This window comes from Anastrepha obliqua, chromosome 5 (assembly GCF_027943255.1).
Source record: "Anastrepha obliqua isolate idAnaObli1 chromosome 5, idAnaObli1_1.0, whole genome shotgun sequence".
NCBI classification, from domain to species: Eukaryota; Metazoa; Arthropoda; class Insecta; order Diptera; family Tephritidae; genus Anastrepha; species Anastrepha obliqua.
Genome location: NC_072896.1, coordinates 31,357,654 through 31,381,043, shown reverse-complemented (window position 1 = coordinate 31,381,043; position 23,390 = coordinate 31,357,654). Strand labels below are relative to the sequence as shown.

Genomic DNA, 23,390 nt, shown 5'->3' with positions numbered 1-23,390 from the left:
CTAAGCCTTAACAGACACATTCCGGAATTGCGTAAGTTGCTTACTGAGTGATTCCATGTCGTGTTTCGGATTTTTCGTAAATTTTTCTGGATTATTTGTTGGCTTGAATATAAGTAAATAAATATAATGAGAGAAAGTATAATAGGAATAAGAAGTAAACGGAAAATTGATATAAAAAAATTTATAGTTTTGAGATTCACTCGTACTCAATGTTGAAAAGTTTTGTTTAGAATTTCTTAAAGCAAACAATCCTCGATTCATTTAAAATAAAAAAAAATTCAAACAAAAGAAACTTGTAAAAAAATATTTCTATGCTTTTTATTGTTTTCATTAATAGCTGAGACTATGCCCAATAAATCCTGAAATTTTTTCAGTGGGATATCCTTAAATTTTTGAGTTATATTCAAATACGAGGGGAGTTCAATAAGTAGGCGTGTTAGAAATGAAGACAATATTTTTTCAAATTTTTTTTTTGTATTTATCAACATAGTCCCCTTTTAGAAAGATACACTTCTCCCAACGCTCCGGCCATATTTTTAACTACTCGAAAAAATAGGATTTGTCGAACTCTCCAAAATATGCATGTGTTTCGGCAATGACTTACTGGTCTGAACTAAATTTTTTTTTCCCGTGAGCCATTTCTTCATGTTAGGGAGCAAGAAAAAATCGCAGCGAGCCAGAGAGCATGAATACGGGGCATGCGGCAACAATTCACAACGCAATTCATGCAGCTTGGCGGCGACAACTCCGGAGGCAAGTGCAGGTGCTTTATCGTGGTGAAAGAGCAACTTCGTTTTCGCCAAATTCTGCCCTGCCTCCTTTAAGTTTTTGTGAAAGCGATCCAATAACTCACAGTAGTATTGTCCAGTGATCGTTCTTCCGTTTTCTAAAAAAAAATCCATGAGGATGACGACGTTCGCATCCCAAAAAATCGTTGCCATGACCTTTCCGGCCGATGAAACTGTCTTCGCCTTCTTTGGAGCAGATTCACCGGGAAGAAATCCATTGTTTTGATAGTTTCATAGTTTCTGGGGTGTAATGCTGAATCCAGGTTCCATCAACGGTGACAACTCGACGTAAAAATTCCCTCGGATCTAGCTTAAATTGCTCCAAACACTGCTTAGAAGTTAACAGCCGCATCCGTTTGTTGTCTAAGGTGAGCATTCGCGGCCGCCTCAGGTTGCACATTTTTTTATCGCCAACTTATCATGTAAAATATTAATTGCCGTTTCAGTCGACACACTTTTGACCTTTGTTACGTCGCGCACTTTCGTCAGTCGATCAGTGAGAATCATATCGTGGACTTTTTGAATGATTTTCTCGGTAACCACGTCTGCTGTCGCTCCTTATCAAAAACGGATGTTCGCCCACATTTAAATTCGTTGAACCGTTGAAACGGAAATTTGTACACAAATATTGACATAGGATCTTAGTGCCTATTCAAGACCTCCGCCGGTATCACTATTCCCCGGTATTTCATTCATTAAAGTACATTATTTAAATCTACACCGTGAGCACGTCCCACAGATAAAATCCGCCAAACAGTCGAACAATCAATTAATGAATACCTAATTATTGAGAGCGTCGAAATAGCGATGTTGAAGACTGTTCCGCAACCCTTTGGGCTGCAGCAGCAATAATTTCAATAGAACGTCCAGTTTTTGGCATGCTAGTCCTTTTTCTATGGAGGATGGCTCCATAGGTAGAAGTCCACGCATGTGGGGAAAGTTACTAATAGCCATTCACTTGCGAGTGGTCAGGACGATTCTTCTGCATATGGTTCAAGCAGAACACTACGTCCGGGATTAACCCACATATCCTCTGGGTAGCTTCCGAACATCCGTTCGGGAGTGAGCTAACGTGAAAAGGCGAAGCATTCCAGAATAACTGGTTGTGCGCTGGGTTTGGGACCTGGCACTTAAAAATTCCCCTCAATGAAAATATTAAAAAAACCTCCGATGAGACCTCCCTATATTGATAACGACCACTGTAAACGAACTAAGGAGTATGATTTGAGAGCATGCACCTGGAATGTCCGCTCTCTTAACGGGGAAGGTGCCTCTGCCCGCTGGTTGATGTCCTCGTAAAGGCTGACATCACTGCCATTCAAGAGATGCAATGGACGGGACAAGACAAGAAAAGAGTTGGACCTTGTGACGTCTACTACAGCTGCCATGTAAAGGAGCGAAAATTAGGTGTTGGATTTGATGTGGGAGAGAAACTCCGTCGCCAAGTACTGTCGTTCACTCCGGTGGACGAGCGTCTCACAATATTCCGGACGATGCGACCAAAAATTCCTTCTATGAGCGCTTGGGCGTTCCTATGAGCGCTGCCCCCGCCACGACATAAAAATCGTGCTTGGCGACTTCAACGCCAGGGTGGGCACGGAGGGAATTTTTGGTCCCACAGTCGGAAAATTCAGCCTGCATAACGAAACATCCGGTAACGGACAGAGGCTGATCGACTTAGCTGGGACCCGAAAAATGGTAGTCTGCGGCACCAGATTTCAGCATAAGAAGATTCACCAAGCCACCTGGCTGTCTCTTGATCGAAAAACACGAAACCAGATCGATCATGTTGTGATAGATGGAAGACACGCTTCTAGCGTATTAGATGTACGTACGATCCGAGGACCCAACATCGACTCGGATCACTACCTTGTTGCAGCCAAACTGCACACACGCCTCTGTGCAGCAAAAAACGTGCATCTACCTCCGCAAAGAATGTTCAACATCGAAAAGCTGCAATCACAAGAGGCAGCCAGAAGATTCGCCACTCGACTCTCACTCCTGCTCTCGGAGAGTACTGCCCAACAAACCGGCATGTATGAACAATGGAGCAACATTTCTCGTTCTCTGCGTACCGCCACCGAAGAAGAAATCGGACTCCGTCGAGCCCGAAAAAACAGTTGGTACGACGAGGAAAGTCATGCTGCCGGAAAACGAGCCATACGGGATCGCTACAGAGAGCTGAAAAAGGAAGAGAGACATATTATCTGAAAGAAGAAACTAGAGGCCGAAATACGTGAGTGCCAGGAGCTTGAGATGCTGGCCAATAGGAACAACGCCCGAAAATTCGCAGCAATGCGCCTAAAAGTTTAGATTGCCCCATGATTCCTCAAGTCTCTGAAGGTCGGGCAAGTGGACCATCGCTTTAATACAGCGAATAAGATCTTTAAGGCTGAACTTGTTAGGAGCACAATACATTAAGGGGGTTTCGTTGGTTCAAAAAATCGATTTATTTTTTTTTTTGCTTATTAATTTCTACAACATCTCAGGAATATTATCCTAAATTTTCAAGTCGATCCGAATAATAAATTCGGAGATACAGCCTTTGGAATGTGTGCGCTCCAAGCCACTTTTATTGTTACTCAAAACTTTAAACGCGTTTTTCTCGGAACCGTATTTTCAAAGCCTGTTGTCAAATGTTCTCGAAAACTACTCAACCGATCTTGATGAAATTTTACACAGGTGTTCGAAATACAATTTACTCGTGCTTAAACGAAGGGTTTTGTTTTTTTTTTTTTCAATTACAACTATTTAAAAAAAAACAAAATGTGAAGTAAATTTGACCGAAATTTTCATTTTTTTGGAAAAATGTCTGCCAAAATTCCAATTTTCACTTTTTTTTCTTTCCTTCGTTCAGGCACGAGTTTATGGCCTTAACTAAAGCACTTATTTTTGTTTTTTCATTTTTGATGAGCCTGTCAGGAGTTATGCCGACAACGCGGACGCACCTTTTTTTGAGGGGTCACCGGAAATGACAACAGAATGGAGGAGTTTTAATTTTTTTTTTTTGAAAATTTCAGAACTTATTCTATAAATATGTATCTATAAGACAGAAAAAAGTTTGAGTTAAATAAATAATTTTTTACATAGAAAAAAAATACTGAAAATAGGCCTTTCTTTACCCGACGAAACCCATGTAACCCCTTAAAAAATTTAAGCATAATTGTTTATTTTTGATTATATCAACAATAGCCCTAATTTTTAGTTTCACTTCAGTTTCTAGGATCTAGAGAGCAACTCTTAAAACGGTTCGCCAATGGTTAAAAGAAATTCAGCAGAAGTTTGGTCTATGTGGGACGCCGCACAGTGTGACAGCCGCAAAATTAAGTAATTGATTCAAAATTTCTTACTCGGGGGTTGTCGGGGTCGCTAATTACGAATTTGATCTTAAAATTTTGAAAATCCACCCCCTTCCACCCCTATTGGCCACCCCCTCACGTGAAATAGCGTATATTCAAGAACATAATCAAGATGCATGTAACACAAAAAATAGCATAAAAGCTAAGGTAGCAAGAGGTAGCAGCTGAATCTTGTTTTATTCAGTAACCATTACTTTTTTAAGTAACCTTTAATAGGTTTCAAAGCAGCATATGACGGCGTTGTATTACTATACAGTTTGAAAACTCAAATTTTATAAAAAAAATTGCAAAAAATGTATCTACGTATTGCTGCAGCTAAAAATTTTGTGTCGAGGTATTGATATGTACTAAAGATTTCTCGTATTTTACTAACCTTCCGAAGATGATTCCATTTGGTTTTGTTCAATTTACTCCATTACAAAATCTTTCAAATGTGTACAACTTTCACTATTCGTCGACAGTAATACGATGCTCAAACGAAGGCCACGTTGCGACTGAAAATACAGAGGATACTTAGGGTACAGGATGTTGCTATGAACGGTTTTCACTACTCAAGGCATTACTGTAGCCAACCCAAAGACAAAAAAACTCTATCTAGAAACTTTTTTTTTCGACTTTTGGCTAGCTTTTTGGGAATCGGCCGCACTGTGCGCCGGTGAACATTTTAGACTGCCGAAGTTTTTGAAACTATGACAGTAGTCATAGTACTTATGTTGCCTAAGTAGGTTGATCACAGTCTTGTGCGTGATTGAGCTGCACCCTATTGCCGGCTGCGAACCAATGAATTTCTCCACCAAACTAATTCTTTTAAATGTTTCTTTATTTTTTTGTTATTTCGTGACGCCCACATAATTGTAATATTGAGTAGTTGTATTCGCCAGTCTGTCAGTCTGTTTATGTCCTCGCATGTTATTTTGAAATTTTTCCATATATCCGAGGTGACTTTGCTAACTGTCTATCCGACTATTTCAGAAGCAAGAAGCACTCAAATGTTTACAGTTTGAATGTTTACGATTTTCAACGAATAATAATAAGACAAAGCGTCCAAATAGGAAGGGGTTTTGCCGACCTAATAATTTGCACCAAAAGTTTAAATTTTACTACAAATTAAAAGTTCTTTTATAAAACATGTACGTATATTTTTGTAAAGAAGCAACATATTTTCAAATAAGGGAGCCGATTTGTCAAGAGGAAGCGAGAAAGTTGTTTACTTACCTAACCTTCTATAATTGAATCATTGGCACTATCGTTGCGTTACTTTTGAATGACCTTTGGTTTGAGTATTCCCTGCATATGCCATTTGTAAGCTAGACGTCTCGTACCAGATTTCATTTTTGTTGCTGCAAAACTAATTCCGTTCTTGAAACCAAGCTATGTTGTTTTTATTTAACTTCACATTATTTACTTTATTGTGTTACCAAAACGCTCTGGATTCATATATGACCACTTGAGCAGCATGACCTGTAAATGTATGGGTTTTATTTTATGTTTTTACGACAATAAGAAGCATTTGAATCATCATAACATCAAATTTATCATGAAGAATACATATGCATATATGTAAATGTATGTATATTTACGCATATATCCATAAGTTTTTAAGTCAGTGCCTTTACTCCTTTTCGAAATTTCTAGTTAATTAACTGTTTAGTCGCATTCAAACGATTATCCAATTTAGGAATTGCTTCTTATGTGTGCCGCCCTGTGACCAAGATTGATTTCCTTTGCATTGAGTAAACTAATATGAATACGCATGGATGTGTACTTAGCTGGATTATGTAGATACTAGCGCACACATACATACATACTTACATACACACTTACATCATAATGCGGTCAAAAGTGCGCTTCACAGAGTTGACAGTGGAAGTCTGTTAGAGCGAATGAAAGTAAACAGATGTACGATGCTTTTATACACAACGCATAAGTGCATAGGGTAAAATAAATTTAGCTATGGAAATTTTGGGCACCATATAATATAATTTTTGCCAAGGGCATCCAACGTCAATCATATTTGACACTTGTGAACTAGACAACTCAGGTTCGATTCTTGTTCTGTTTGAGGCATCTTTCTGGTCTAGAATTTCGAAAAAATGGATTTTTTTTCATGTTATGATAGTTTATATTTTCAAAAATATACTTGCAGCTAATGCATTTGAATCGAGTTCTCAAAGAAAAGCGGCCGGGATGGGACGGTAGACATGACAAGACAAACTGATTTATCTGCATGACAACGCCGGGTCACACGTTGCCATATTGGTTCAGAAATCCAGAAATATTAAGAGGGACTGAATTGGGAAACCTTGCCTCACCCGTCGTATTCCCAAGACACTGCACCTTCGGATTACCATCTGTTTTGACCATTGCAGTCAGCCGGTTCACTTCTTACGAGAGCCTCGCAAACTGGCTCAATGAATGGTCAAAAGTCAAAAGAACTCGAATATTTCGTCAGAGTATACTGCCTGAAAGATGGAGTAAAATTGTAGCTTCCAATGGCACATTTATTATTATTATTATTGATTGGCTGTTTGTCCACTGCGACCTGAATAGATCTATTGTGCAGCCATGTAGCCTACTCAAACAGTTTTAGGCTGTTTAAATGCAAATAAATCCTGAAACTGTTATAGGCTTAATTTTTACCAGGAAGTTTGGATCTACAGCCCCATTTCGCAGGTAATTTAGTCTGCGTCGTACCACTGCTGGGCAGTCGCATAGCACTTGTTCTGCTGTATCTTGTGCCTCTTTGCAGAGTCAGTGTAAAGTTTTGTGTCCTTTCTGCCTAGGTTAAGGATTGCTTCGGCCTTTATCCGTTCTGGATCTATGAGTGTTTTTGATTGCCCCATGCCCGATTGAGCTCTCCAGTAATCGATGACAAAGTCCGAACAGAAAACTGTCAAACTTTCTACTAAAACTTAGAAGGAAAGACATTCGGTTGATGGTCGGCATCATTACAGGACACAACCCATGGGGTCAGCATATGACCACCATTGGAATCATCGAGGACCCGGTATGCCTGTCATGCTTGGAGGAGGCGGATATCACTGAGCACTTTCTCTGTGAGTGTCCTGCCTTTGCTAGAGCACGACTACGAGTATTGGGTTCCGATGTCATGAGAATGAGTAAAATTAGTTCTCTAAAACTGGAGAATATTTACAGATTTGCCAAAGAATCTGGAAAATTCTCACAGGACTAACTATCTCTATCTCTGTATCTATTCTTTTCTATTTCTTTCTCTGGTACTTTTCTCCCTCCCTCCTGGACTATCTACCCCCTTCCACAATGGGCTCTTTAGCCTGAGTGTTTTAGGAGCCACCAAATCTCCTGGTGCTCCTTGGCTCGACCTTTTCAAATTCAATTCAATTCAATCGATGAGGCCTCGCGCAAAAAAGCACTTTTGAAGCTTTTATTTACACCGCAGAAAAGTTCGAGACTTATGAAGGGAATGTTTGCCCCCTTTTTCGCTAAAGTGTCCGCAATTTCATTCCCCTCATGTCCCAGAACCCACAACAAGGTAACAAAGTTTCTTGATTCTAGGGTGTTGAGGATTTTAAAACATTCCCAGACCAACCTTGATTGGAACTATCCAGTGATATTAGAGCTGCTTGACTGTCAGAGAGAATGTTAACATTGGCACCGCGCATGCCTCTCCGTAGGCATTCTCTGGTACAGAGCTCTAGGGTGTGGACCTCCGCCTGGAAAATGGAAGTAGTTTTTCGCATTGCAATTTTTGTTTTTGATATGTGGTCCGAAAATTCCAGCCTCAGCACTGTCTTCCATTTTGGACCCATCAATAAACCACAACTGTCCGCCTTGTTTTAAGAATATTCCATTGTTTCTCCACGCTTCGCGGTTCCTAATGACCACTTTGAATTTTTTAGATAATTCTAGTTTCCTTTTCATCCTGTCGTGAACTGTCAGGCACGGAGAGTTTAGAATTGAACCCTTATATGACTTGTAAGCCTTCTGTGAGATGAAATAGATTAAAAAGCCTTAGAGCTGCACTGATTGCCGTCGCTTTGGCTACAAGATATAGTGAAATGAGTCCAGTGACCATTTCTAAAGCCGCTGTGCGTCAGGTTCGCATTGCTCCCGTGACCCTCAGACAAGCTATTCTGTATATCTTAAGTGTTATCTGAGCTTTAGTTTGGTCTACTTTTGGCCACCATACCAGAGAGGCATAGGTGATCATTGGCATTATTATGGTCTTATAAAATCATGCGATCATCTTTGGCCGCAGACCCCATGTTTTACCGTAAAGCCTTTGGCATACGTACATATATTGCTATCAAGGCTTTGTTTGTGATGTACGTTAACTGAATTTTGCAGGTCAAGGCTGTATCAATGATTACTCCCAGAACCTTCATATCCCCATGTTGGGTTAAGTCGGCGTCCCCCAGTTTAAGGGTTCATAGACTTAACTTCCTTCTCCGAAAGTTCTTTCTCCCGACACTTGTTTTGCGTAATGTCGAGAGCTAGTTGCATACGCTCAGTTATAGTAGAGTCAAATTTGCCTCTAACAATGGTGACTAGATCGTCAGCAAAGCCCTGAACATCGTATCCGAGATCGTCGAGAGTCTGTAGGAGCTCGTCAATGATTAATAGCCAAAGGAGCGGGGATAAAACGCCTCCTTGGGAGCATCCTTTGATTGACTTGACACATAATCTTTTGGCTCAGTTTCAAAGATTGTCATTCTATTCCTCAGCATATTCAGAACCCACGTTATGATTAGTCTATCTATTTCCTTCCTAACCATACCTTCCTCAATAGAACTGAAAGAATCATTGCCGAATGCCCCCGTAATGTCAACAGAGCGCAATCTCGCCTTTTCGATCTTGGTCGTAAGGCTATGTATGGCAGTTTCTGTCGACTTGCCTGACTTCTAAGCGTATTGTTCAACATAGAGAAACAACAATTCGTAACTTTGTCTAATAAAGGTCGGAAACTTATTCCTGTACCCAATACAACCATAACCATATAAATCTTAATTTAAAACTTTGTGCTAGTTAAGAAAACCACTCAAATGTTCATCAAATTCTTCAGTTTAAAAAAAGTATTTTTAGAAAGCTTTCAGCTATATAGAGTTTTGTAGCCACGCAACTATAATGGCACTTTCACTCTTGCCATGAACCTCTTTCTCCATTTATACACAAATTGTCAGTGAAAATAAAATTTTCATATGAAAATGTATTTACGTTTTTTTAATTTTCACGGAACGCGAATCGAAAGTATAATGAAAACGGGAAGAAGCTTTTCATTTCACTATAACGCAGAACGAAAATCGACCCCCTGCAGTATATCAACAGAAAAGTAGGGGAGCGCTTAAAGGTCAAAATAATGGTTTTCATCACATAAAATTCTTCTCTTTTATTTAATAAAAAAAGTATTCAAAGACAAGATTGGATGATTAATTTTGCGCCACCTTGTACTTCTCTCAAAAGCAGCCCGTCTCGCCAACCATAACCTCACCATGACTACTTTTCTTTCATATTTTTTATTTATTTTTCCTCACACTATGGAACTGTGCAAATGCATGGACATACATTGGGTACAAAAATTTAAAATCTGACTTCTTTACTTTTTTTTTATTTAGTTTTTACTTCATATCCCTCCTCTTTATTTATTTCAATGGAAATTCTTTTACTATTAAATTGGACAAAAATGAAGTAATGGCTTTAAATTTAATTGAAATTCAAAAGGGCACACAATAAGTAGTCCGCAAGTGATTTTTTCTATATACTTACCCTCGTACATTCACACACACACACATACATGCAAACAAAGAAAATACCGACACAACAAACTTCTGAGCGTCAAGAAAGGCGGGTGAGTGAGTTGCAGCTTGAAAAGTCGCCGATGCAAAATGCAAACGGTAATTGAACAACAAAAGCGCAATAAATTTCAATTATTTATTTATTTGTGTCATTCTCCACTCGACTTACGACTGATTAATTTTTGCTTTTTAGCACTGATTTGCCGATAGTTGTTGCAAAGTGCGCTTGAGGACAGTGAAGTAGCACTTGTAAAACAAAGAAGGAGAAAGAAAAAATGGGAAACTGCATAAAAGTGTAAGCAAGAAATTTCGAAAGCTAAGCAATAATTTGTGGTAAGTGCAGAGGAAGTGGTTAAATAATTTAGCAGATTAATTGTATGAACGGGAGAAATATTTTTTAGCTAAAATCGAAAAATCGAAAAATCAAATAGAAATGCCCCTACTCGCGCACACGGAAGTTTTCAAAGCTTTAAAAAAAATCTAAGCAATTTTCATGGAAGTCTTTAATGAAATTTTGTGTCAACATAAAAAAGAACCTCAGACCACCAAATTAACTTACGCAAAACTTATCATCCAATTCTGTTTTAGAATAATTTTTTTATTAAACGAGATTTGCACTTCGATTTCATGGCCTTTGGTGCCCTCTACTCATCACAGTTCTTCATCCAGACCCAGTTCCCTTATTAAACTCAGGATAAAGTTGGTTTGCGCGTATTAGCTTTCTTCTGGCGGCAGTTGGCCGAAATGTTTCAACCTTCTCCGAGTTATAGCGTCGCAGTCAAAGGAGCATTGGGGTCTCCTGGGATTGGTTGCAGAAACGACAAGGATCAGTGGGCCTTATCCCGATCATGTGCAGATGACTACACAGTCTGCAGTAGCCTGTGGGGATTCCCGTGAGCATTCTCAGTTTATCCTCGGGGAGGGTTCATAACCTCCTCTTTTGGTTGTATCCTCCCAATAAGAATTTCGCCTGCCGTAGCCCATAGTTTAGAGCAAGCAAACCTCCGTTAGTTTTAGCTCTTCACTCGTAAGCTTCTCCTTGACGGTGTTTTGTTCCATAGCAAGGAAGGGCTCGGGTCCTATTAATGGCGAGGCCACAGCTTCTCGCGAGAATGCGTCCGCTGGTTTGTTCTCAGTTGTAACCCTGTGTCTTCGGATCGAAATTAGCCGGATACGATTGTGGGTTCTTAGTAGATGCAGTTTCTCTATACGCCCAAGGAACAATGAAGGCTTAATCTCTCTCTTAAGGCTCACAGGATAGTAGAGCCTTGAGTTCCGCCTGACTATCGCTCAGAATGGCAATTCATTCATTCCGGAAATATCTGTCTAACTTTATCTCTGCACATAGCCAAATGGCATACATCTCCGCATGGAGGATGCTTGGAAAGCTATCCTTCGGTACAGAACGCTTGATTTTGGGGCAATATATTCTAGCGTCATGGTGGTTTTTTTTGGTGAGTAAGTTAGGGTTCAAAATGTCTTCGCACTTACAGTGTCCGTCGTCTTTTGCGTCGGGTGGTGTGCCCGCTAAAACAATCCCGCCTCTCTTTCTGGGAAAGGAACTTCGGATAAATTGTTCACATTTGCCTATTGATGGAATTAGTTTCGCCATCCACCTTGCAGTGTCCAATTGCATTGTACGGAGAAAGGGAAAGAAGGCAGGCCAAGATGATAATGCGTAGAGACTGAGACCGCATCGTCAAACTCGCCATGAACATAACTGAGCCAACAAGCTAAATAGGATACAAAGGGACGTAAGAGCACATTGATGATGTGACGACGCAGGACAGGGGTACCTCGTGCATGAGGACAAAGAGAGCTGAAACCAAATAGGGAAATAGAGTTAGGTCAAAGTTGTACGCCTCGTCAATTTGAAACCCAATTTATTCTGTTCATTTCCATGGGATCGAATGATTATAAGTTAATTTTGTCCAGTTAATCTGCTGTTTCTGAATTTTTACAAGCTTCTTTCAGATTTTATATACCTAAAGATTTAAGGACATATCGAAGACACGGCATGACTTAAGGAGTTTTATTGGAGAATGATCTATATTTCCATAAGACATTTTTTAAAACTATTAGGTTGGTGAATAAGTTCGTAGCATTTTTACCGAAGACTTTTATTTAAACAAAAAACAAGTTAATCAATTAAATACTCACCGTTGCAGTTTACAACCTTTTCCCACCTCTCGACCAATTTGTTGATGCCGTTCAGCCAAAAAAACCCCTGATCTGGTGTCAAAGAAATTGTCGAGCCAGTTTTTAAGGACCTCTTTGTTATCGAAGGTAAACCCCTCGTATGGTTTGACAGGGAGTAGTAAAGATGGTAATCGGTCGGTGCAAGGGCCGGAGAATACAGCGGATGCTGAAGGACCTCCTGTTCGAGCTCTTGGAGTGCGGCTTTGACGACTTGTGCAACATGGGGCCTGGCATTGTCGTGAAGGAGTATGGTTTGACCATGTCAATGAGGTCTTTTAAGTCGAATAGCCTCAGTCATGTGCTGTAGCTGGGCACATAGAGCTCCTTGTTGAACGTGGCATTCTTTGGAAGCATTTCCCAGAACACCATGACCTCCCAGTCTCACAAAACACATATAATATAATGATCGTCTCTGGATGAAGATTCATCGTCACTCTCGACCAGATGCTGAGAAGCGACTTTATTTGTTGTTTTCGTTGAGTTCGTGGGGTATTCAGGTTCCCAATTTTTCGGTAAATACCATTGAATGAAGGTGACTGAGAATCCTTTTATGATCTCAGTTCATTTTTTTCGCCAATTCACGACTGGTTTGGCGACCGTTCGCCTTCGAAAGTGATTTGGGATGGTCTTCATCGAATTCAGATGGCCTTCCGCTGCGGGACGTGTTATCGACGTCATAGTCGCCATTTTTGAACTTTGCAAACCATTTCCATGCTGTGGACTCGGTAACAACACCTTTTCCATACATGTTGCAAATGCCCCGAGCTGTTTTGGCAGCTTTTTGATCTCGATGAAAAGCAAGGCAGAGCAGGTATCGAAAATGTTGAGTTTTGCCTCCTGGTATTTCCATTCAAAACTAATAAGAAATTAAATAACTCAGAAATACAACTAACATAGTTTTGTGGAGCAGAAAGAGTTCTATTTATATAAATGCTTACGCTTTCCAAAACAGCAAAGAAATCATTGTAAAAAAGAAGAAAATATAAAACCGCTATAAACTTATTCCCCAACCCAATAATTAAGAAACTAATAATTTCTCAAAGATTGGTAATTAGTTTCTGTGCCATAGTTATTGGAAGCAGAGCATATTTTATATTGTTATAACCAATAATCTCCCTTATTAAATGTCACTCATTTCCAAAGGATCAAAGGAATCACTCAATGTTTTGCGCCACACTTGAAGTGCTCCTCAATTTTGTTTGCTTTTTTAATTCAAAAATGCTATTGTCACCCTCCCAATAGAACTCATTTAATTGCCAGCAAAGGAAAAAAAAAATTATTACAAAATAATGTTAGAGAATTAAATTTGTAAGCTAAAATTTCTGTATTTACTTCGTACCAGCTGGTGTTGAAATATCAAAATTTCTCATTTTAATTTGGCAGCACCTTTTCGAATTCACATAAATTTAGTCAGAACAAATTCATTGTACTCGTGGCGAGGCGTTGTATTCATAATTTTTCTACTTCGGATTCAGTGATAAGGTTCAGTACTTAATGGAGCTGGGTTGAGTCAACATTCAGGACATTACACGAATTTTCTAGTATTTATTTATTTATTTACAGGTTCATATGCATGCCCGTACACGAATTTGGTAATTTGTTAATGTAAATATGCAGAGTCTGGGACAAAAGAAAACGTCTAACTATGTCTTTCTATTACCTCTGCTTAATAGTAAGCCCCGCCTCCAATTTGTCCAACACTGTTCACTTCATCTGATAACTAAAGTACCCAATTTCTTAGCCACTTTTAATATTATTGAAAGCACGATAAAATTAAATCAACCTAAGTCAAAGTAAATCAAAAATAGTAATAAATCACGTCAAAATTTGTTAGCGACTAATGACTAGGAAAATTTCCAAACAATTACAAAATAATAATATTATTGTAGCAGGAAAAATGACAGCTCTAATCCTGGTAGATTTTCGTGGTGCCAGTAACAATAGAACGCCTTGTAATTATGTGTGTATCCAAAACACCCCACTACGCAGTTACATGCAACATTCAAAGCTCAGGTACCCAAATAATGTCATACTCCTGGCGGGAACACCGCCATGGCGCATAAATAAGTAGAAGTCGAGTGAAGTAAGCAGGTGGCCTTTGAATTATGGTTCTGACAGAAATATCAATTTAAGTGGGTGGGTAGATAATTAGTTAAATATGCATATGGAAAGGCACATATGTATGAATGTATGTATGTACATATGTATGAAGATACATGTTCACTCTCTTTAATAGGGTGAGAGTAAGTATGGGAGTGTGTGCGATGTCACGAATGTTCCAAGCAAAGCTACTCGTTGTCGCTCATGAATAACTTAGATGCAATTAAAACAATGGCGTGGCGAAATAAGACAACATATTTTTATACAACTGGTGTACAGAATAAAAGCAGCGCGACTTATTGCAAAGCTTTGAATATAATTTCTTTTATATTTAATTTTTTACTATTTTTTATAAATACAGGTAGTTTTTATAGGTAACTTCTTTTTGCATTCGACAGTACGAAAAGGAGTTACCAATATGCCGCGATGTCTGAATTTGGTATCCCCGCAAAACTAATGCGGCTATGCAAGATGAAGTTGCTCAATACGAGCAACGCCGTCAGAATTGGGAAGGACCTCTTCGAACCGTTTGATACCAAACGAGGTTTCAGACAGGATGACTCGATGTCGTGTGACTTCTTTAACCTGATGTTGGAGAACATCGTACGAGCCGCGGAACTTAATCGCTTAGGCGCAATATTTTATAAGAGCGAACAATTCTTGGCGTATGCCGATGAAATTGACATTATCGGTCTTAACAACCGCGCTGTTAGTTCTGCCTTCTCCAAACTGGATAAAGAGGCAAAGCGAATGGGTCTGGTGGTTAACGAGGACACAACGAAGTATATCCTGTCATCAAACAAACAGTCGGCGCACTCGCGTATCGGCACCCACGTCACTTTTGACAGTTATAATTTCGAGGTTGTAAAAGACTTCGTATATTTAGGAACCAGTATTAACACCGATAACAATGTCAGCCTAGAAATCCAACGTAGAATCTCTCTTGCCAACAAATGCAACTTTGGACTAAGTAGGCAAGTGAGCAGTGAAGTCCTCTCTCGACGAACAAAACTAACACTCCACAAGACTCTCATCATGGCCGTCCTAACGTAAGGCGCAGAAGCGTGGACGATGACAACATCCGATGAAGCGACGCTTTGAGTGTTTGAGAGAAAGATTCTGCGTAAGATTTTTGGACCTTTGCACGTTGGCAACGGCGAATATCGCAGACGATGGAACGATGAGCTGTATAAGCTCTACGACGACATAGACATAGCGGAGCGAATAAATATTCAGCGGCTACGTTGGCTGGGTCATGTCGTCCGAATGGATACAAACGCTCCGGCTCTGAAGTTATTCGATGCGGTATCAGCTGGTGGTAGCAGAGGAAGAGGAAGGCCTCCTCTGCGTTGGAAAGATCAAGTAGGTTGGAACCAACCTTACCACATTTATTTGCAGAATTTTTAGCGACTGAATGGTTGCGGCATCTTTCTCCGCAGTCAGGTGGGTAGCAGCACTCAGCAAGACGGTGTGCTCTCACCATTGCTCTGGGTTACCGTTATGAATGACTTGCTGGAGTAGCTGGCGAGAAGAGGCTGCAGGATGATTGCCGACGTGGACGACGCGGCGCTTATTGTTAGAGGAAAGTTTTTAGATACCCTTTACGATTTGATGCAGTGATATCTGAATGTAGTTGTCCGATGGGCAGCGGACTACGGCTGGTGGGTGAATCCTGTTAAGACAAAGCGCGCCTTATTCACGAGAAAATATAAAATAACTAGAGCTCAACTTCTTTCAATAAGTGGCACTCCTTTGGTACTTTTGACAATGTAAAATACCTACACGTACTCCTTGAAAATACCCTAACATTGAAGAGAGGGTAAGGGAGGCAACAATAGCCCAGGATGATTGCAAGGGTGCTTTTGGCAAAAGATGGAGCCCCTCGTCTAGAGCAGTATTTTGGTTCTATAATACCATTATAAGTCCAATTTTGTTAATAGGACTATGAATAAGTTCGTGCGGTTTTACAACAGATGGCGTAACTTGATTATTATTCCATCGATCCACATTTCCAAACATTCATTGGAGAGCTACTGTCGTAAGGCACAAACGTCAGTATAAGTTTTTTATTTGAAGCGTAAACAACAATATTTTTACCACACTTGAAAATGTCGAATTTCGTGCCAAATAATGTGTTTTTGCGGGGAATTCTTCTTCATTATTTTAATATGAAGAAAAAAGCAGCCGAAAGTCATCGTATCTTGGTGGAAGTTTATGGTGAGCATGCTCTAGCTGAGCGAACGTGCCAGAAGTGGTTTGCACGCTTTAAAAGTGGTGATTTTGGCTTGGAAGACGAAGAACGCGAGGGTGCGCCGCCAAAGTTCATGGATACCGAATTGGAGGAATTGCTCGATCAAGATCCGGCTCAAACGCAAGAAGAGGTTGCAAAAACTTTGGGAGTTGATCAATCAACCATTTCCAAACGTTTAAAAGCCATGGGAATGATCCGAAAGGTAGGCCATTGGGTGCCGTATGAATTGAAGCCAAGAGACGTTGAACGCCGTTTTATGGCATGCGAACAACTGCTTCAACGGCACAAAAGAAAGGGTTTTTTGCATCGAATTGTGACTGGCGATGAAAAGTGGGTCCATTACGACAATCCAAAACGTCGGGCAAAAAATGGATACCCTGGCCATGCTTCAACATCGACGTCGGCGCAGAATATTCATGGCCTGAAGGTTATGCTGTGTATCTGGTGGGACCAGCTGGGTGTTGTGTATTATGAGCTACTGAAACCGAATGAAACGATTACGGGGGATGCCTACCGACGACAACTGATGCGTTTGAGCCGAGCACTGCGAGAAAAACGGCCGCAATACGCCGATAGACACGACAAAGTTATTTTGCAACATGACAATGCTCGGCCACATGTTGCACAAGTGGTCAAAACATACTTAGAAACGCTCAAATGGGATGTCCTACCCCATCCGCCGTATAGTCCAGACCTTGCGCCATCCGATTACTATCTCTTCCGATCGATGCAACATGGCCTGGCTGACCAGCACTTCCGTAATTACGATGAAGTCAAAAAATGGATCGATTCGTGGATTGCGGCAAAACCGACCGAATTTTTCACAAAGGGAATCCGTGAATTGCCAGAAAGATGGGAAAAAGTAGAAGTAAGCGATGGACAATACTTTGAATATTAAATTTGTAACCATTTTACGTCAATAAAGTTTCAAATTTCGAAAAAAACCGCACGAACTTATTCATAGTCCAATGGCGTCATTGTCTGTTGGAACTCATTAGAGAGGATGTCATTGGCAGAGAAGCTGGAGAGAGTTCAAGGGTCTGTACTCGTTGGAATCAGTGGGGGCTTCGAACTACTCCTACTCTAATGCTTGATGTAATATTAAATGTGGTATTTGTAAGCATCTCAGGCAAAGCTGCCGCTACACGTGCCGCAATCAGGCTGAGAGGTTCGGGCCTCAGTCTCGACCTTACTTACGGCCACTCAAGTACTCTTAAAAATCTTGGGTTCGTCCCTCGCTTAGTCCAAGCGGAACTTTATTCATCCATGTTACATCAATGGGTGCAACACTTGCGAACAGGGTTTGGTGATCATGTTCACGAATGGCTCGACGTTGGATGGAAGGATTGGCGGAGGAGTTTTCTACGAAGAGCTCCCCATCAGACTCAAATTCAGGTTACCAAATCACTGCAGTGGGTTGCAGGCAGCTGACTGGCTACTCATTTGCGTAATAATTGTTCAGAAAATAAATATTTACTCGGATAGTCAAGTAAAAACCAGAGCCCTGGTCTGAATTATCGTGCATTCGAAAACTGTCAGAGAATGTCTGGTTTCACTTTCGATTGAATCCGAATTCTTTGACAAAAGGCTAATCCGTGCACCTGGTCATGGCGACATTGCGGAAAACTGCGAAGCAAATGAGCTGGCCAAACAAGGGACCTGTGAGGTAGTTTCCCCGCGAAAGGAGAGGATCGGGATCCCCTCGACAACTTGTGCTCTCCTTCTGGAACGGTGGACTTCGCGTCCACTTAGCGAACGCTGGGCAAGTATACAAACTTGTAAGGTCGCGAAATCATTCTAGCCACAGCTGGATCGGAGGCGTTCGAGGGATGACAAAACCTCAGCTTTCAAACTTCACGGATGTCCCCACGGGGCACTATCCGCGAAGTATGCATGCCATTAGACTTGAAACTACCTTGAATCCTTTTTGCCTCAGCTGTATGGAGGATGAGGGGGAATCAATTCAGCTGCCCGCTATTGCGTGACTAAGATTTAAGCATCTTGGTTCTCACTTCTTTCCTACGACTGCTGATATAACACGACTTGATATCAAAAATTTGATAAACTTCATCAGCAGCATAAAGCGGCTAACATAACCACAAATAAGTCACCGTTTGTAATCCATAAAATTTATATCAATAAACAAAATATGCCGCGCTGCTATTAATGTGAACACGACTGTATATCTACCTCTGTGTATACAACAAAAATAAAGATAATAAATTGAAGAAAAAACAAAAAACTTGCATTTATGTGAAGAGAACATAAGTGACGAAAATACAACAGGCACAACAACGAAAACAACCTTTAATTACATTAACGCACACACTTACACACATACTCGGCTCGGGTATGCTAGCAGTTAAGCTGACTGCATTCGAATTCGCTGAGATAAAAAACACCGAGCGGATCCAGCACAGCTGAGTAGCCGAAAGACTGAAAAGGAGCGAAGCACGAAGGCCTGAACGAACGATGGACGTATCGATTGATTTCGAATACCTCTAAATGGATAAACCGAAAACATGAACAGATAGATTTCGACCTGATACTTAACAGTTGTCTCGCGGTAGGCAAACGGATGTGGTGTGGGTTTTTAGTGGGTGAATTGAAAGACAAGTCTCAAACTTTTCCGCTTTCAATGCTTTCGGACACGTCCATAAAAGAAACATACTCGGCTCAAATACATGCAGGGTGTGGAAATTGAATAATTTCGAACTAATATGGTTCTGGACAGTTTCCAGCTATATAGATGAGACTTCGATCGATGGATATGCAGATACCTTTTAGAAGCTTCCCAGAATCCTCAGAAATAGACTGAAATTCGTCTGATAAGTTTTTTTTTTAAACAGCAGCTGCTCCCAGGATACTACGGCGCTACTTGGTAGGAAACTCCACAATTGAGAGCGTGAGTGCTAGAGATGCACTTAGTAAATTTAGAAATTCATGGTTTCTTACAGACTACATAGAACTAACAATATTTGTAAAAATAAAATATTTAAAAAACTATTCAGTTATAACTTGAAATTATATTTAGATAGCGATAAATCAAAAGTCAAGAAACTTAAAATTCGGTTAAACTCATTCAATGCTCTAAGGAGCTTTCGAGGCATAAACAGTTCTCAACCACTCTAGGAAGTATAAATCATGACTGCCAACATTTTTTGAGGCATATGAAAGTGCATTCTGTCAAAAAAATATCGGGAATTGTTCATTTAAAAAGCGCGCGTTACACAAATTTTTTTGCTGGAATATTTGTACAACTGTCCTCGATAGTGCCGCAGAGTTTGAGTTTGAACTTTCAATTAGCTTGTTTGTGGCATTTACTTATATCAGTAAACCGCAGGCGTGCTCTGCGATTTTCACTATGGATAAAAATAGCGAACAAAGAATTTTTCTTAAATTTTGTGTTTTGAACAGGATTCCGTGTGCCGAATCTTTGAAAATGTTGCAGAAAGCCTATGGCGAGCTTGCTTTAGCAAAAACACGGGTCTACGAGGGGTTTAATGCATTTGCAGAGGGCCGAGAAATCGTTCAAGATTTACCCCGATCTGGTCGCCCATCAACGTCTTCAACGGATAAAAACGTCGACCAAGTTAAGGCAATGTTGCTGGGAAGCCATAAAACCATCATTTAAGTTTGAGGGAGGCAGCTCGTCAATGAAAATATCAGGTCAGTCCATAAATTCGTGCGTTTTTTAAAGGTGGTTTTAAAATTAATAAAGATGTTTAGAGTATTTATTAATCAATAATATATTTTCCTTCATTATTTACAATGCCTTCCCAACGTTTAGGCAAATCATTAATTCGCTGCTCAAAAACATGTTTGTCCTTCTAGCCAAAATACGCTTCGATATCCCTTTTTATAGCTTCTTTTGAGGAGTAGTTCTTGTTACTCATTTGGGATTGAAGTCCACGCAAAAGGTGATAATCACAAGGTGCAATATCCGGAGAATATGGTGGATGCGGTATTAGCTCCCATTCGAGCTCGTGCAGCTTGCCTAATGTTTGCCTTGCGGTATGAGGTCTTGCGTTGTCGTGGGGAAACAAAACTTTGCGTCTATTCACTAAAGACGGTCGATTTTTTTTTAGTGCCCCATTCAGGTTTGATAGCTGTTGGGAATAATAATCAGCAGTTATCGTCTGGTTTCGTTCCAGAAGTTCATAATAAACAATACAGGCCATATCCCACCAAATAGACAGGAGAATCTTCTTGGGGTGAAGGCCATCCCTAGGTGTCGGTTCTGGTGTTTCACCTTTATCTACCCATAACATTGGCGTTTGCGAACAGGACCATTTTAAAGGACCCTTGTTTCATCACCAGTAACGATACGATTCAAAAAACTTTCATTTTCAAGTCGTTGCAGCAGCTGAGAACACACATTCACTCTCTGCTGAAGGTTGGCGACGGAAAGTCTATGCGGAACTCATTCTCCCAGCTTTGAAACCTTTCCCAACTAAACCAGGTGGTTGTGAACTGTTCCATGCGATGAATTTAACCTCTTAACTATCATATCGACTGTCAAATTTGGCTCAGCTTCCACGTGTTCGAGCAAGTCGTCGGAGTTAAAGACTTCAGGACGACCAGCGCGAGGGGCATCCTCCACGACGCAGTTACCACTTCGGAATTTTGAAAACCACTTTTACGCAGTCCTTACAATCACGGTATCCTCTCTATGAACAGTGTTTGTTTCTGTTGCAGCAGTTGATGCATTTTTACCACTTTCATAAAAAAAAATACAGAATATGCCTCCTATACGCGTTCGAAGATTCCATTTTATTTTTCAACAACACGTGCTTCTATCCGCGACTAAAATCACTTGTTGAATGCACAATACAGCGCACGCTCGATAACGTGAACTAATTCAAACCAAGGCAGCTCACATTAACAAAAGTGTACACATTTTGGAATGCCCAAAAAGACTAAGTAAATATATTTTTTCACATTTAAGTTCACATTTTATTCTTGTTTTCGTTACATATTAATTGAAAATTACATCATACGATGGTTTTGTTTAAAAAAATCAGTGATCTTTTTTGGTATCTTCTGTTTTTCTAAAACTTGAAGCACAGCGTTCTCTCTTAACCGTCTTAGCACACTCATATCATTTTGATCGTCGTCTTCATGACCAGCCCATAGTAACGCCTTGTTGAAAATTTCAACTGCTTAAGTCCTCTTAATTTTCTCCAGTTGCTCTGATACGCTGTCATCATCGGATTCGTACTCTTGTTGATGATCGTCATCCGCATTGCCCTATTCGCTATCTTCGTTCCATTCATGAATGGCTGGTAACGTGAATTCAATCGAAATTTTTAATAAAAAAAGTTTTTTCAATAACCCACATACATATCTTTGAGCATATCTGCGAACTCGAACGAATCTCAGGATTTAAACTACTAAGGAGATCGACGGTGTTGCTCATCAAGGTGCGAAGTTCAGCTGCCCATTTTTCTTTTAAAACCGCCAAAGGAACATCATCTTCGGGATCATCATTGTTTACCGCAATATTTAAAATACTGTTCCAGCACTTAGCTAATGTTGCTTCACCAACACGAAACCAAGCCGCATCCAAAAGATTTATAGCTGTTTTTAAGTTAATTTTTTCCAACGACTCGAGCAAATCAGACTTTGTCGCTGCTATTGAACCTAAAAGGCTGTTTTTGTAATGCAACTTAGTGATTTTTATTGCATTCTGATCCATCCGTTGAATGAGGGGAGTAACGTTTGGTGGCATAAACATTGCCGAAATTTGCCTATTCTCCGTTGTCAGTTCAGGTTCATTTGGGTGAGAAGGAGCAATTTCGATTAGGAGGAGGGCTTTAATTGGTAAGGCTTTCTCCTTTAATAACGTTGTAACCTTAAAAAACAACCAGTTAACCTTAAAAATCGGACAAAACTTAAAAGGAATATTCACCTGTGGAACAAATGACTCATGAAACCATTGCTTGAAAATAGCCGACGTCATCCAGGCGGATTTCGAGCTCTTATAGTCGGTGGGACATTGAAAGTTTTTAAAGCAGCGTGGATTCTTCGCCTTTCCAATTACCAAAAGGTTAAGCTTGTGGAATCCAGTGGCGTTTGAACAGTATAAAAACGTGATTCGCTGCTTCTCGGACTTTAACCCTGGGGCTCTCTTCTACAAATTTGACGCGTACGTTTCCTCTGGCAAAAGTCTCGAGAATAACCCCTACTCATGATCGTTGCACAACTCCAATTTGGCCATTTTAGCTTTAAGTTTTTCTTTAAACGGATCCACTAGCTGAGGTTGCGAAGACAGTTTTTCGCATGATATTTTAAGAACACGAATACCGTATTCAGCAAATAATTTTTTGTATGAACAAATCGTACAAAAGTGAAATTATGGGTAAAATACGCACAAACTTGTCAACAGTGACGTAGCTTCCGAGAGGTGAGCACGCTGGATGCTGTTTGATTACTTCTCATTTACCTCCAGCTCCATTATTTCGCCTCTTAATGCAGTGCAGACGAAGCTGAAGTAATATGTAAATCCTTTCCTCTGTTTAGGAAAAATTTATGAAAAATGAAATAGGCATCTTTCGCAGTGCTTTTACTTTTAATGTGGTCACATTAAGTGCTAATGTCGAGGGTACGCACGAATATGGCGCGAAAGCTGAAATTACCTAAGGTTGTGAAGTGGGGGATTTTGTTAGCAACTGACATCCAAAAGAAACAGACAAACCTACAAATAGATAACAAAAAGAGGTAACTACATATGTATGTACATATGTATGTTTGTACACAGAAAGTCCATCATAAAAATTAAATTTTCAAATAAATTATAGCCTTTAGCAGCCGCCACACCATCGACTAGGAAGTCTCGCAGCGCGTTTTCTGCTACAAATTTCTCCACATACAGCCGTGTATATGTGAATTCATGAATGTGTGTATGTGAATGCGTGCATGT

The 23,390-nt window shown here is 40.2% G+C and overlaps 1 pseudogene; it reads right to left on the bottom strand.

Moving 5' to 3' along the window:
- LOC129248686 (jerky protein homolog-like) lies at window positions 1-22,756 on the bottom strand (annotated as a pseudogene).
- Between the last annotated feature and the right edge of the window lie 634 nt (window positions 22,757-23,390).